Genomic DNA, 4489 nt, shown 5'->3' with positions numbered 1-4489 from the left:
TTTGTTATTCATCCGACATAGGACATTTTCCACAGAGTCTTTTCACTTTACAAAATTCTTCTAAGAGAGTAACATTACAGTTCTTCAAATTACTCTTTATCATGACTTTCGCATACGATTTGGGTGGAGTACCGTATTGGTGAGATACACCGAAATTTATTTGGGAAGTTTGCTGTCACCCCGGTCCCTGGGTAGAGGGAATGGTAGAGATGGGAGGGAAGGGTGAGTTGTCTTGTTTTCTTTGAGGTCAGACTGAATCGTTCTGCTATGGTGTTTAATCGTTCCAACGCCCTTCGATTTTCTACCATTGTTGGGTAATGCTTGTGAAGGAATCTCCTCTAAGAATTCTGTCATAATTCATCCCATTGAAGTATGGCATTAGGATGTTATTTTCATCTCTCATGGTTTTTATGCCTGAAAGGATGTTTGTTGTAACTGCGAAATCTTCCATCCATCCATTGCCAGACGCCATGTATCCCAAACGGGGTGGTCAAGGGCTTAGAGTTAATTGTTTTACAGGGAGGGGTACTAATCCTCCACCAACCCCACTTGACACGTAGGGATGCCAACAGCATCTGGTGTTCCCAGGCGGTCACCCATCCAAGTACTAACCAGACCCAACGTTGCTTAACTTCGCTGATCGGACGGGAAGCGGTGTACTCAACGTGGCAAAATCCTCCACTATATAGAAAGTAGTAGTAACTGTTTTTGTAGTCTCTGTTAATTTAATATCAAACTTTATCATGCTTTTTGCGGGTATTTGTTTGCAGTCTACCGTATATAAATCTACATTAGATTCCTCCATAAATGTCAGTTTTTTCCTAATTCTAAAAATCCTCTCTAATTCCCCTTGTGTTATTAAGTTCACTGGTGAACCTGAATCCTAAAATAATGAAATCTCTTCATCTTCACAGGAAGCAGACACCAGAATACACCCATTTCCATGTATGCTTCCAATTTGAACTTTACGTTTGGTTTTCTTTATGTGTGGTCGTTGTGTATTTGTAACTCGTATTTCAAACACAAAGATGCACATAAATATACATGGTATAGAGGGAATGGAGATCATGTTGAAAGAAGCCTGATTGATTACGTGCTCGTAGAGAGGTCGATGCTGGGAATGGTTGCTGATATGAAGGCAGTGAGAGGACGATGTGGAGGTCTGTCAAATCATATGATTGTGGTAGGCAAGATCAAGCTGAGAGGAGTGAGATGGATCAGGAGAGAACGGAGCAGTCACGGAGAAGGACGGAAAGTCGAGAAGCTGAGGATCAAAGAAATGGCAGATGATTACAAGTCCAAAGTAGAGGAGGAGTTACAATCAATGAATTGGAATGAAATGGATCTGGACAGCATGTGGAATGTTTATAGGGATTAATCAGTTAGGAATGCTAAAGTGGTGTGTGATGTGTTAAGAATAACAATAAAGAAGAAAGGTACGGCATGGTGGGATGATGAGGTTAAGAGAGCACTGGAGGAAAAGAGGAAGAAGTGGCTAAAGTGGTTACAGGACAGGAATTCAGTTGAAATAAGAACTGAATATATACTGAGAGCAAGCAGCACGTAAAGAGACTAATGAAGAGAAAAAAGGAGGTAAATGATGATCTAGAAAGAAAAATGAATACAAACTACTCTGGAAAGAGGTGCGGATATGCAGAAGTGAAAGTGGAAAGAAATGTGATGGTGTGAAAGATGTAGGTGGTAGATTATTAACCCATGAGGATGAAGTAAGGACCCGATGGAAAGAATATTTTGAAAGCCTGATGAATAGGAATAGAGAGAGCAGAGCAACTGTAAACATAATTGGTTTTGAGGGTGTGCAGAGAAGGAATGCAGTGCCAGGAGACGTGACCCTCGCACAGGTGAAGAGTGCTGTGAAGTGGCTGAAACAGGGAAAGCAGCTGGGGTTGATGAGGTGTATGCAGTGATGATTAAGCGTAGTGGAGAGAGTGGAATGAAGTGCATGTTGGAGATATGTAAGAAGGTATGGATGAGTGAAACTGTGCCAGCAGAGTGGAAAATGGCTGTGATTGTACCCCTGTACAAAAATAAAGGCGAGCGAAGTGAGTGGAAGAATTATCGTGGCATACGATTATTGAGTGTGGTAGGGAAGGTATATGGAAGACTTATTATAGAGAAAGTAAGAGAGATGTCAAAAGTCCTAGTCAGTGCTGAACGGGGTCCCTTTAGGAGTGGCAGAGGATGTGTAGATCAAATATTATTATGCGGTAAGACAGATAGCAGAGAAGGCTTGTGAGAAGGACCATAAGGCGTTTATGGCATTCATGGATCTGGAAAGAGCATACGACCAAGTGGACAGAGAAGGAGTGTGGAAAGTTTTGTGTATGCACGTGTAGATGGTAAGCTGCTAGGTGACGTCAAGCGTTTTTATGATGGTAGTGAAGCATGTGTAAGGGTTAATGGGCATCTAAGTGAATGGTTCACAATCGGTGTGGGGGTTCGACAAGGTTTTGTGACGTCCCCATGGTTGTTCAATATATATATATATATATATATATATATATATATATATATATGTGGGACTACATATTATAATTGCAAATCAAATCATAATAGATAGATAGATAAATAGATAGATAGAGAGACAGATAGAAGCAGGGAGTCAAATGATGAGAAGGTATTGTGTCTGCGAGAATCGAGCAACGCTAAACATGCTTACACACTCTTAACGCAAGGAATGCTTGATAGGCACACGACAGCGCCTAGTAACCATACACACACATATACACACATACACACAGGCTTCTTAAACTTTCCATCCACGAGGAACACACGTGACACACCCCTGCTACACCAGAATTTAGGAAAGAGAGCTCAGAGGGAGGTTAGCCACCGAACAGGCAGGTCGAGAAGGAGACAAGCCTTAGAACAGGCAGGTAATGGGGAGAAGGGCTTAGCAACTTTGAGAGAGAGACAGGGAGACAGGGACTCTGCTCAACTCACTCGTGAGTGAGAGACTTGTTAATATTTCCAAGACAAATAAAAATAGTCCCATACTATTCTTTACCTCTCCTGTCACTACATGACAAATGGGAAGCTACTCCAAGATATAAAAACCGCTCGTCCATAAATCTAAAATATATACATAACTCAACCACAAAGGAACCTACACAGTCTTTTATGACACAAAGTCATTTATGACATATATATATGTGTGTGTGTGTGTGTGTGTGTGTGTGTATGTGGATGGGATGATGAGAGAAGGAAAAAAATCGAGTAATAGAAAGGGGGATGGCGTTGGTAATGAATGGTGGTGGATGGAATACTTCAAATTTGTTGTATGCTGATGATGCAGTACTACATGCAAATACCGGACAAAAACTTGGTAGGCTAACGCAGAGTTTTGCTGATGTCTGTGAGCGCCGTGCCTTGAGAGTAAATGTAGAAAAGAGTAAAATTATGGTTATTAAGAGAGAAGGTGACTCTCAGTGCGATGTTACAGTGAATGGTGAGAGACTGGAATTGGTGAGAGTTCAAATACTTGGGTACAGTGACAGAAAAGAGAGGACAATGTGCAAAAGAAGTGGAAAGTAGAGTGACACAAAGAAGAAAAGTAGCTGGTGCAAAGAAGGCCTTGATAAGAAACAGAGGCTTAAGTGTTGCAGCTGCACGAGGTTAACATGAAGGAGTGTTTGTGCCAACTTTAACCTATGGATGTGAGACTATGGTGTGGCATGAAAATGAAAAGTCAAGAGTAAGATCAGTGAAGGTGGGACTGCTGAGGAATGTATGAGGAGTACTGAGGGTGGATAGGATACGGAATAATGTGATTTGTGATAGATGAGGAGTGAGGAAATCGTGGACACTAGAATCGAAGAGATGATTCTGAGATGGTATGGTCATGTGGAGAGAATGGATAAGAATTAAGTGATGAGAAAGGTATATCAGAGCGAATTTGAAGGAGGGAGGAGGCGAGGTAGGCCAAGGAGAAGGTGGAGAGATATGGTGGATGAGTGTGTGAGGAAGAGAGGTTTGGAAGTCGGTGAGGCTAGGGAACTGACAAGAGATGGAGCCAGCTGGATGAATGTTGTGAGGAGAAGTGCATGATCAGGGATTTGGCACCGTTTTTTAACGGGGCTGCATCTGGACTAATTCTATCGGATACGTTTAGGTGAAGCTACAGAACGTGGTGAATGATTTTGGCGTATCAGATAGAGCTAGGATTCTAATGTCTTGAATCATGAGTGAATGGAAACGTGGCCCATTGCATTGGGCAAATCTGGTCTGTCTGGACATTGATACTCTTCACCTTGCTCTAGGATGGGAAAGGAGGTCTGGATGATGATGATGATTATGGTCGTCTTTTGTACTGGTATGACTTTCTCCCGACGTAAAAGTAGATAATAATCTCTCTACCATCATGCAGTTTGATGTCCAATGTCCTGTGGCCTTATCACTTCTGCAATAAGGCTCAAGTCCTTTTTCTTTTTCCTTAATGTCTTTGATTTTAATGTAACACTCAGATTCT

At 41.8% G+C, this 4489-nt stretch overlaps 1 pseudogene; it reads right to left on the bottom strand.

The window, feature by feature from the left end:
* Positions 1–563: 563 nt before the first annotated feature.
* LOC145407280 (5S ribosomal RNA) lies at positions 564–682 on the bottom strand (annotated as a pseudogene).
* Between the last annotated feature and the right edge of the window lie 3807 nt (positions 683–4489).

The sequence above is a fragment of the Coenobita brevimanus genome, chromosome 72, assembly GCF_032717465.1.
Source record: "Coenobita brevimanus isolate Jiangsu-jjx chromosome 72, ASM3271746v2, whole genome shotgun sequence".
Taxonomy (NCBI): Eukaryota; Metazoa; Arthropoda; class Malacostraca; order Decapoda; family Coenobitidae; genus Coenobita; species Coenobita brevimanus.
This window is presented reverse-complemented; position numbering and strand designations above follow the sequence as displayed.